Here is a 12,329-nt window from a genome sequence, read left to right as displayed (position 1 = left end):
CTACGCAAATATTTAGTATGTCAGTTGTATCAGGGATTAATAGACATTATGGCCTCATTTAAAAGGATATACAAGAACACATTCTGAGTTCTGAATAACTGATATACCAAAGCACTCCTGGAATGAAACAACCCAATGGACCACAGTGTCCTGCCTTTGACTCTGAAACATGAATGTCTCAGATACTCTCCATGACTTCTTAACTGTCTTTGGTTTCTTCCCAGAAGCAGAAGGCTTACAAAAGGTGCTTGGAGGTAGTGAAAGGAAAGATGTAGTTATAGACACTACATGGAGCCATAATCTTGCTGTAACATGGATATTACTTTATAAAATACATATCTACATCAGAGCAACTATGATTCCACTAAAGCCCTCACTATATGCTAGACAGATTCATTTGGATTATCTCAATCTATACAACCACCCTATGAGGTAGGTACTATCATTATTTCTCTGTTCCAAATGAAGAAACCAAGGCTTAAAGAAGTTAGGTAGCTTTCCCAAGTCAATAGCTGATAAGAAGAAGATCCAGGATTAAATCTGAATCTGACTCCAAAGCCCAAGCTCTTATTAATTAAAATATATAAAAAGCTTAAAACAGTGTCTAGTATATAGTAAGCAATTAGATGTTAGCCACCGAAATAATAATAATTGATTTTAAAACAATGTTTTAAATGGCAATCAGTCAACCTCTCTGTGCCTAAGTTTCCTCATTTATAACATTAGGATACCTATTCACAGAGTTATTGTGAAAACCAAACAAATTCTAGCTATAAAAACATTTAGAAAAATATATATAATATGTGTATACGTTTAATAATATGTTTAAAAAGACAAGGAATTATTATATCACCACTACAGGTAAAAATCTCTTATATTACAAAGGAGCCTTTTGCTCTCTAAGCACAGAAGCCTAGAACTTAAGCACTATCCTCATAACAAGAGTTACATTAATAAATTTAGTAAAGCTGTCCTAAATTATTCCAATATGATTCTTGCAGAATGACAAGCAAAGAGAACACTGAACTCTATTCATGAGTGTGATTATAAATTTGGTGCTTAGGAAGGTATATTTGCTCTTTCAGTTCACTAGCACTGTGGGTGAATTTGGCTTATACTACAGTAGTTCTGTTCAAATGTAGCCAGGACAGAATATCTATAGTTAGAAGCATAGCAATATAACTCTAAATTTGGGGCACAGCTAACTCCACATTTAATTATATTAAAACAATCAAGAGAATGGTATTCAAAAACCTTGTTCTTTGTGTCAGTGGTTTGGTTATTTTTAAACTACTGGGAAGGTCTTTTTTTTTTTTTTTTTTTTGATTGATACATATTAGTTTTCTGCTTATTTTAACACTGCTAAGGATTTTTTTATTATTTATATTATTCTAAGGAAGAGTTAAAAAACAAACAAACAAGCTAAGGGGAGAGATTTCTCAGTATATTTTGCTAGTCACAAAACCAGAGCCATTCTGTGAAAAGTAAGGACACCTGCAACAGTTTCCTTGTTAGCTGAAAAAATTTAAAGTACACATGAACACACAAAACCAGAAAGTTCCCAATTATCTTTTAAGTTTCTATCCATGAATATGGTTGTATCTGCATATTCCTAAATAGATTTTTCTTCCTTTAGGTTTTTTATTTTACTAGGGGATATGGTGGTGAACCACTTTGCAGTTCAGAACCCTCTGACCACCCCCTCCTTTTTAAACTTTTCAAAAAACAAAAATAAAAAACTCTTCAAAATTAATTATATTACTTACAAATCACTTCAATATGTGGTACTTTATTTTCTGGAAACTCTTTATGTCTAATCTAAATTCCTGGTACTGCAATTTAAACCAGATTCCTCTCATTTCTGTTTTCTCTGTAAGAGATAAGTAAAACCAGGATGATCAAGAAAAAGTAAGCACATACTTATATATATTTAAACTGTTGTCAATTCATTTTCCTGTGAGTAAATCTAAAATGTTAACAAGGCAAGGGCAATCCAGATCAAGAGTATATGCAGAAGCACAGAAGTCTAATAGGGCATGGCCTGCTCCAGACATAGCAAATAATTTCTTACAGCTGGAAGACAGGGTATGCCTGGGAAAATATTAAGAGATATAGGTAGGAAGACAGGCTCGTGCCATTTCCTGAGGGGCCAGTTTGTACTTTCACAGTTCACATTCTCCCTTAGAATCTGAAAGATACCACTCATGTCTTAACCAAAATACCATCCTATAGAGGCAGAAAATCTAGAGTACATATAAGGAGAACTTGTAATTCCTAAGAATACAGTCCATGGTGTTTTACTTTCTATGATGCCCAAAGTCTAACCTACAGTCACAGTCACAGCATCCATCTATAAACATAAATATTCTCCTAACAGCATCTGAACTTGCCTGCAGTGAGTCACTATAGGACGATGACCTGAAGTTCAGATACTTCTTCCAGACCTAAAAAAAAGTTACCCACTTTGACTTCATATTTCACACTGATCTGAAAAAGTCACTTTCAATCATGCATTTTAAGAATGAAATAAAAGAACCTGTAGCTATATCTTTACTATCTATCTATCAACAATTGTGTGTGTACTTAGCAAATACTGAGAAAGTGGTATTAAAATGGCTTGCTAAAAATAAGAGAAATTAAAATGGAAGATTATCTAAAACACCACTCTACCTTTAATTATACTGGTCATAATTCAATCCTGGAATCATCTATAACTTTGGAATATATTACACCTAGAAACACTGATAATGAAATTTATATAATTAAGTTTGAGTGTCCGTAATCTCTGTCCCAAGATATAAAAACACAACTACAGATGTGCAAACCCAGAAGATGAATCACTCTACTCTAGCTAAGTCAATAATGGTAATCAGTACCAACGGCAACAATTCCAGCATCTTCAAGCATAGGAAAAAAAATCAACCTTGGGACCTCTCAAACCCTTAGTTTAGAACTTTATATTGCAATCTAAAAATATGTACAAGGAAATCAAATACTGTCCTCCAGTAACATCAAAGTGCCAAATATTCTATATGACAGATCACGTAGCTCTCCCCACTAAAAATCCACAGACCACACCACAGAAAGCAGTCATGTAAGATAGCGGTAAGAAAGAATAGGTGTTCTCCAGAAATGCCTGAAAACTGGAATAAATATATTTGGTCTTATGAAGATGGTACATTCAATTTTCTGTGAGTATTGTGTAACAAAATTCAATGTTCAGATTCTTCAGCTCAGTTATTTCTATATATGAATTCATACAACTGCATCAAATTAACAAGTGACAGCTTAAGCCTCAAAATAAACTTCTAGCTTACAAATTTAATAATAGACAGTAGTTCACTAGCCTAGATCGAACTCTAGCATAATATTTAACCTATGACATTTTACTAAACTGAGCAACAGCAAGAGGTAAAATCTAAGTATCAATTTTACAGCATTTTGCTTAATAATGGTTCTTAAAAAGCATTTGGCTTTATTCTTTAAAACAAAACACTAAATGCAAGCCACTCTAACTTCAGACATCATGTGAAATATGCAACTTATTCAGTATCAATCAAGCAATAAATATCCATAAAATGATGCAACATTGCAAGAGAATCTCTAGGCATCTTCGCTTTTTATATTATATGCTTAACCTAGAACTAAATAAACATTAATGAAAGGAAATAAAGTGGTAATTTGAAAAACTGAATATGTAAGTGGAATATACCATAAATCTGTATTTCCAAACACAGGTGGATATCATGCTAGTACAAGACTCCTATTAAAAGCCTAAATATTGACTGTGTGTACACAGAATGTATACACATAATCTACTTAAAGTAAGGTTAGCCAAATGCCAAGCAACTCTAAATAACCCTCAAAACAAACTGCTTCATGAACAGCTCATCAGATTCTGCATTTAACTCAATCTAAATGCTCTTAAACATAACCTCAAAGGAAAATAAACTTGATTATTTATTTTCCACTTTTAGAGCAATGCATTCAAAATTACTGCTATAATCTAGCATTAAAATTATCTGATTCAAGTACACCATTAATAAAAATGGTTGATATATGTGTTTTCTAACACTCCCCAACATCCCAAAATGCCCCCCACCACAAAGTTAACCAGAAATAGTTACATCAGAGTACATCTATCCACGTATGGGGCCATTAATAAGCATTGTTTAAAGAACATTTAATGACCAAAAAATGTTCATGGTATAAAGTTAAGCAGGAAAGAAAGAACAGATCTGTTCTTTTAAAATGCAATATGGTATCCTGGATTGGATTCTGGAACAGAAAAAGGACATTCGTGGATAAACTGGGGAAATCCAAATAAAGTCTGTAGTTAACAGTATTGTTAATTTCTTAGTTTTGAAATATGTGTCACAGTAACTATATGAGATTAACATTAGGGAAGGGGAGACTGGGTGGCTCAGCTGGTTAAGCATCCAACTCTTGATTTCACCTCAGGTCATAGCTCATGGTTTCTGAGTTCAAGCCCTACATCGGGCTCTGCGCTGACAGTGAGGAGCCTGCTTGGGATTCTCTCTTTCTTTCTCTCTCTCTAAGTAAATAAATAAAATAAACTTAAAAAAAATAAAAAAGATTAACGTCAGGGAAAGCCATGTAAAGGGTATATGAGAATCTCTGCAGTATCTTTTCAACTTTTCTGTGATTCTAAAATTGTTCCAGAAAAAAAAAAGGGTTTTTTTTTTTTAAAGTTACTCTTTGTGCCCAGTAGCAAAATAAGAGGCTTCTCATTTTAAAAAATAACATCCACACTTATTTTTCTTTCTCCCACACCTACACAAAATACATGCATCCAGAAAAAAACACTACATTAAAACACACTAAAGTATTAATATTTGGTTCACCGATGGTAGGATGAAAAGCACATTTTTCTCTTTGTATTTTCTACAGTGTGAATTACTTTTATAATCAACAAATTACTAACTAAAGAATATACAAATCAATACTTTATTAAGACTTCTTGTGAAAGAAAAGCTATAAATGTCTAGGCAGAGCCCAAAAGCAGACTATATACAAAACAGGTTAGGGCAGAGTGTGGAGAATGTAGTGGCCAAGGGAAACTGCCAGGAGTATTTAAGTAGGCATAACCCAATTAGTAAATGTTGGAAACCTGCCAATACACAGAACTTAACATCCACTCTGAGGCTAAAGGTGCTCACGGCCAGCAAAGTTGTAATCAGAATTCACGTCTTAGGGGAATGTCCTGAAGGGCCCCCACAATACTAAGAATTTATGGAGATGTATAGCTTGGGTTTATTCCAAACAAAAATAATGCAGTTGGGGGAACCTTCCTGGCTCAGCTGGTGGAGCATGCAACTCTTGATCTCAGGGCTATGAGTTCAAGCCCCACACTGGATGTAGAGATTACTTAAAAAAATAAAATCTTTAAAAAAAAAACGCAGTTGGACATCTGGTACACAACTACCCACTGAGAGCTTCTAGAAACATTCTTCAGTACCATGGTGCGCTCTTTAGGTATTTCTCCTCTACTTAAGAACAGTAAGAAGAACAAGAGAAGTATGTTAAAATCTCTTTGCTTTGCTTTTCCCAGATGCTAGAAGACAGTTATAATCACGGATTTCAGAGTGTCCAAGACCCAATGTTCTTTTGAGCCTTGATAAATATTTGTCTAGAGAACAATCTTTCAGTGAAGACTGCTGGGAACTATTTTCTTCATTCTTCAAATAGGGAAATGAAGTGAAAAAATTAATCAAAATTTCATTGAAAGCCAAATTTTGAATTTTTAGTTTTCTTGTCTACCACTTTAACAAAGACAATATGCACTTTTTCCCTAGAGCTTCCATTGTTTGTTTTCCTTCAGTTGTACCTTGATTTTAAACTCGAGATATCGATCAACCAAGGTGAACATAATGCCAAAGAGCTATATTCAAAAGTATAGCTAAGATCACTGGGGATATTCCCTCTGAGCACTCTTATGATAAAACATAATTTTAAAGCAATGATGAGACTATTTCTTCCTTTTTTAAAAGCAAATGTGGAGAAAGCAAATATCTACAGAAAACAGTGAGAATTTCTTTTTTTAATGTTTATTTATTTATTTTGAGAGAGACAGCATGAGCTAGGGAGGGGCAGAGAGTGAGGAAGAGAGAGAATCCCAAGCAGGCTCCACATTCAGTGCAAAGCCCTAGGCAGGGCTCAATCTCACAACCATAAGACGATGACTTAAGCTGAAATCATGTTGATGCTTAATCAACTGGGCCACCCAGGCATCCCAAAAACAGTGAGAATTTCTAAGATGTTTTACCCTGTCTCACTTTCATAATATTTTTTCACCAGTACTGGCTGAAAAGCTATCTATGCTAATTCCCTTTTAAAAAAGAAATCTAGGGCTACGTGGGTGGCTCAGTCAGGTAAGCATCCAACTTCGGCTCAAGTCATGATCTCACAGTTCATGAGTTCGAGCCCCACATGAGGCTCTCTGCTGTTAGCACAAAGCACTTCAAATCCTCTCTGTCCTCTCTCCCTGCCCTTCCCCCACTTGCACTTGTGCTCTCCCTCTCTCTCTACAACAAACATTAAAAAAATACATAAAGGGGCGCCTGGGTGGCTCAGTCAATTGAGCATTCAACTTTGGCTCAGGTCATAATCTCGCAGTCTGTGAGTTCGAGCCCCTCATCGGGCTCTGTGCTGACAGCTCAGACCTGGAGCCTGCTTTGAATTCTGTGTCTCCCTCTCTCTCTGCCCCTCCCCGACTCATGTTCTGTCTCTCTCTCTCTCTCTCTCTCTCTCTCAAAAATAAACATTAAAAAAAAATTTTAAAATAAACATAAAAATCTGTAAACTTAATTCAACAGTTAGCTACAAAGAATATTAGTCTCATATAATTATGTACATATGACATTCTGATCAAAGTCTTGAAATTTTTCCACATGCACGGGCACCTGGGTGACTCAGTAGTTGAGTATCCAACTTCATTTCAGGTCATGATCTCACAGGTTGGTGGGTTTGAGCCCCACATCAGGCTCTGTGCTTACAGCTGGGAGCCTGGAGCTTGCTTCAGATTCTGTGTCTCCCTCTCTCCCCTCTCTGCCCCTTCCCAGCTCGCGCTTGCTCTCTCTCTCTAAAATAAATAAATAAATAAATCTAAAAAAGTTTTTTTTCCACATGTAAATTCCAAATCTGAATTCTCTGAAATTATGAACTCTGCTAAATATAAGGCAGAATGCAGCTAAAGCAAGACTTTAATTCTCATATAATTGATAAATGGCCTACAACAGCTCTACTATCCTAATATGTTTTAAAATACCATATCAGAACCTAAAATAAAAGGCTTTGTTTTTAGCATTTTAAATTCCTCTAGCAGAAGGCAGTATGAATCTCTGATAATGCCAGCAAGGCAGCATGATAAAATGAAAATATCATGGGCTTTAGGACAACAGAAATCTCAATTCTTTTTGTTTTGGGTTTGGTTTTGTTTGTTTTTTGTTTTGTTTTGTTTTTTTAGTTTATTTATTTTTTGAGAAAGAGAGAGAGAGAGAGAGCGCGCGCGCACGCGCCGGCTGGGGAGGAGCAGGGAGAGGGAGAGAGAGAAACCCAGGCAGATTCTATGCTGTCAGTACAGAGTCCAACAAGGGCTCCATCTTACAAACCATGAGATCACAACCTGAGGGGAGATCAAGAGTCAGACACTTAACCGACTGAGCCATCCAGGCACCCCCAGAAATCTGAATTCTTCTTTAATCTCTCTGAAAATAGAGGAAGACGGATTAGAGCAAAACGTAAATGTTAGCATCAGTAATATGTGATGATTGATTAAACTGGGAAGGAAAGCAAGATTCAAGGAATGCACTCACATTTTCATTCAGGTGACAGTACACTCACTGAGCTGGGGAACACAGGAAGGACACAAGATTAAGCAATTTTGAATGCACTGTGATGCCTATGAGATATCCAAGTGGAAATGGCCAACAGGCAAACAGAAATACAGGTATGGAGGTGGAAAAAAGATCTGAGTTGGAGATACAAATCTGGGTCATCTTATGGATGCAAAGCATGGGACAAGATGAGACTGCCCAGTGAGAAGAAAAGTTAAACCTACAGAAACAGAAAAATTAAACCAATATTTAAGGGAACTGCAGGGAAGAGAAGTCCACAAAAGAGCTGGATAGGCACTGTCCAAGAACCCATAAGAATATCTCCAAGAGTATGCTATACAAAAGCCTAGGGAAGAGAATGATTTAAGATGACACGGGATAAGAAAAAGTGTCTCATTGGTAAGATTGCAAAAACCATGGAAAGCTAACTTAAAGAAAAGAATATTTATGGGGCGCCTGGGTGGCTCAGTTGGTTAAGCATCCGACTTCAGCTCAGGTTATGATCTCACGGTTCATGGGTTCGAGCCCTGCGTCGGGCTCTGTGCTGACAGCTCAGGGCCTGGAGCCTGCTTCAGATTCTGTGTCTCCCTCTCTCTGTGTCCCTCCCCTGCTCGCACTCTTTCTCAAAAATAAATATTAAAAAAATTTAAAAAAAAAAAGAAAGAAATGAATATTTAGCAGTAAGGAAAAGCAGAGTAGAAACAATCAGCTATCTTCAAATTTCTGTCTGTTTCATGGAATAACGGACTTGACTTCCTCCTGAAATAGAAATTGAACCAAAACAGTAAGAACCAAAACATAAGAAGTCAGCGAGAATAAAACATATCTCATCTAACAAAGAACTGAGTTACCAGTCATTGGCAATGTTCAGTAGATTCCACTACTGGTCAAAAAGTTGATGAGATGACTTTGAGCTTTCTTTCAACTGAAGTAATTCAAGGACTAAACTAAATCTGAAATATTTGCACTAAAAGGAACAAAGGGATTGATTCAACAAAAAAGCTCTTATATATTTAGAAATATAAAGTAATGACTCCATGGAGTTTTAAAAATCATATTCAGTTAATCCTAAGTAAAACACATAAAAAAGAGAAAGGCATCTTTAACTGTGTGAGTCCATTACGTGTCTGGTTTTTTTATGTTTATTTATTTTTGAGAGAGAGACAGACAGAACTCAAGCAGAGGAGGGGCAGAGAGAGAGGGAGACACAGAATCTGAAGCAGGCTCTAGGCTCTGAGCTGTCAGCACAGAGCCCAACATGGGGCTTGAACTCAGGAACTGCGAGATCATGACCTGAGCTGAAGTCAGACGCTTAACGGACTGAGCCACCCAGGTGCCCCTAACCTTGTGAGTCCAAAGTAAAACATTTAATATGAAATAAAAACTTTTAGGAGGTGATCCAAGATGGTGGCATAGGAAGAGCCTGAACTTATTTCCTCCCATAGACACACAAAATCTACAGCTACATATGAAACAATTCCCACTAAAGAAGAACTGAAAACTAGCCATCTGAACAGCTCCCTCCATAAGGGATAAAAGGGCCACATCAAGATAGGTAAGTGAGGCAGAAACATGGTCTTACCTCCTCAACCCCACTACAACCACCTACAATAGGGAGGGATCTCACAGACCAGAGCCTCTCCCTGAAGTGTGGACCTACAACAGAGGGATAAAAATATCTGGCTTTGGAAACCAAGAAGGTTTATGTCCAGGGGATCTGGGGAGCTGTATGGATCCTAGATACTCCTTTTGAGGGGTTTGTGTGTGGACTCACTTATCCCTAGACCCAGTGCAAAAGTAAGCAGTAGTTTGAGAGGTAACTGGATAATATACGAAGATTTATTCACTGATCTTAAAAGTATCTGCTAAAGGAGCAAGGACCAGCTGGGAGTTTCTTTGGGGAGGGAAGTACCAGCAAGTACCATTTTTGTACTCTCCCTCTATGTTACTACTGCAGGTGGGCACATGCAGACACAGCCTTGCCAAGGCCACAGGCATTCCCCCACCCCCCCAAAACTCTTTCCTTGCCTCACTAAGGCTTACTCTGACCCCGGCACTCCTCAGCCTCTCTAAAACCCATGGTGAGCATAGTCCACATAGGGGACACCACTTGATCACTTGGCCCTGGTTACTAAAGGGGCTTGCATTTCTGGGCTCCACAGCACTATAAAAATCAGAAAAACAGTTAGTTCTAGACAGGTTATTACACCAGGGGTACTGCAAAGACAGCAAACAGAAACACATCCCCAGGACCAGTAGGTACAGGCTTCAGGTTTGCCACACCCAAGGGACACCTCCAGATCTGCTGGTCCAGAAGTCAGCAGGGTTTATAATTGTAGTCCCACAGGACTGTATGTATTTGCATACATTAAAAGCCTACAGATCTGGCTTCCAATCAGCCTGAAACCAGGTACTGATTGAGATCACTCCCTTGTAACACTGGCAGGTCTTGGCACATTCTCATCAACTGGGACCTTTGAAGAATAAATCAGGCTACTCAGACAATCACAAAGGTTTGAGAAACAACCAAGAGCTAGAGCAAGGCTGAACAATAGGCTCATCTAGGTTCATTGTCTACACAAGGCCACTCCTTCAAGACTTGGAAAGAAAGGTGATTTACCTAATAAATAGAAACAAATACAGAAAGACAAGCAAAATGAGGAAACAGAGGAATATGTTCCAAATGAAAGAACAAGATAAAATCCCAGGAAAGACCTTAATGAAACAGAGATAAATAAGATAATCTATCTGATAAAGGGTTCAAAGTACTGGTCATAAGCTCACCAATCAAGAGAAGAATGGATGAACACAATGAGAACTTCTATAAAGAGATGGAAAATGTAAGAAAGTATCAGATGGATGTTACCCAGCTGAATATAAATGAACTGAAAAATACACTAGAAGGGTCCAACAGCAGACTAGATGAAGGCAAAGAAAGGATCAGTGACCTGCGAGACAGGGTAGTGGAACTCACCCAAATAGAGCAGCAGTCAATCAATCTATGAATAAATTAAAAGTAAAGACAACTTAAAGGACCTATAAGACAAAATCAAGCAAACCAACATTTGTATTATAAAGGTCCCAGGGCAGGGCGCCTGGGTGGCTCAGTTGGTTAAGCACCCGACTTCGCCTCAGGTCATGATCTCATGGTTCATGGGCTCAAGCCCTGTGTCAAGCTCTGTGCTGACAGCTCGGAGCCTGGAGCCTGCCTCAGATTCTGTCTCCTTCTCTTTCTGTCCCTCCCCCACTCATACTGTTGCACTCTCTCACTCAAAAGTAAATGCACATTAACAAATTAAAAAAAAAAAAAAGATCCTGGGGCACCTGAGTGGCTCAGTCAGTTTAAGCATCCAACTTTGGCTCAGGCTATAATCTCACAGTTTGTGGGTTCGAGCCCCACAACAGGCTCTGTGCTGACAGCTCAGGGCCTGGAGCCTCCTTTGGAGTCTGTGTCTCCCTCTCTCTGTCCCTTCCTGCTCATGCTCTGTCTCTCTCTCTCAAATGTAAATAAACCTAAAAAAAAGTTTAAAAAAAAAAAAAAAGGTCCCAGAAGAAGAAAGAAAAAGGGGCAGAAAACTTATTTGAAGAAATAATGGCTGAAAGTTTCCCTACCGTGGCAAAGGAAAGAGACATTCAGGTACAGGAGGCACAGAGTTCCAAATAAGATGAACCCAAAGGGATTGGCACCAAGACACATTATAATTAAGATGGCAAAAGTTAAAGATAATTAAACGTAGTAATAGAAAAACAACATGTTACCTATGAAGGAACCCTCATGAGACTGAACTTTCAGCAGAAATTTTGCGAGCCAAAGGAAGTGGCATGGTATATTCAAAGTGCTGAAAGGAAAAAACTTCCCACAAGGAATATTCTACGCAGCAAGGTCATTCAGATTGAAGAAGAGGTAACAAATTTTCCAGACAAGCAAAAGCTAAACCAGCCTTACAAGAAATGTTAAAGGGACTTCCTTCAGCTGAAAAGAAAAGGCAATAACTAATAAGAAAACACAAAGTAAAAATTTGGGGTGCCTGGCTGGCTCAGTCCATAGAGTATGTAACACCTGATCTTGGGGGTTGTAAGTTCAAGCACCACATTGGGTGTAGAGATTACTTAAAAATAAAAATCTTAAAAAAAAAAAAGTAAAAATCTCATTGGTAAAGGTAAATATATAGTAAAGTTGGTAGATCAGCCACTTACAAGTTAGAATGAAGGTTAAAAGACAAAAGTAGTAAATTTAATTAGAACTATTAATGGTTGAGGGATACACAAAATAAAAAGATATAAAATTCAACATCAAAAACACAAAATGTAGGGAAGGAGAAGCAAAACTGTAGAGTTTCGGAATGCATTCAAATTTAAGATTGCTACCAACTTAAAATACTGTTAAATGCTGCTCTATATGAACCACATGGTAACCACAAAGCAAAAATCTATAATCCACAGAAGATAATGAAAAAAAACCTCTAAACATAA

The 12,329-nt window shown here is 37.5% G+C and overlaps 1 protein-coding gene across 3 annotated transcripts in view; it reads right to left on the bottom strand.

The window, feature by feature from the left end:
* Positions 1-12,329, bottom strand: part of FRS2 (fibroblast growth factor receptor substrate 2) — a 111,166-nt gene that overhangs the window by 27,073 nt on the left and 71,764 nt on the right. Inside the window, exon 4 of one of the 3 annotated variants that reach the window (XM_047064926.1) lies at positions 1,767-1,870. The exons of 1 other annotated variant lie outside the window; for it this stretch is intronic. The gene's annotated coding sequence lies outside the window, so the exon portion shown is untranslated. Of the gene's footprint in view, positions 1-1,766; positions 3,300-12,329 lie in introns of those variants that run through there. One more of the 3 variants, XM_047064927.1, reaches the window with a different exon arrangement.

Source organism: Lynx rufus, unplaced genomic scaffold (assembly GCF_022079265.1).
Source record: "Lynx rufus isolate CCGP_SWC_20201006 ecotype Redwood Valley unplaced genomic scaffold, mLynRuf1.p SCAF_7, whole genome shotgun sequence".
Taxonomy (NCBI): domain Eukaryota; kingdom Metazoa; phylum Chordata; class Mammalia; order Carnivora; family Felidae; genus Lynx; species Lynx rufus.
Note: the sequence above shows the minus strand (reverse complement) of the source record. Positions and strands in the feature narration are given on the sequence as shown.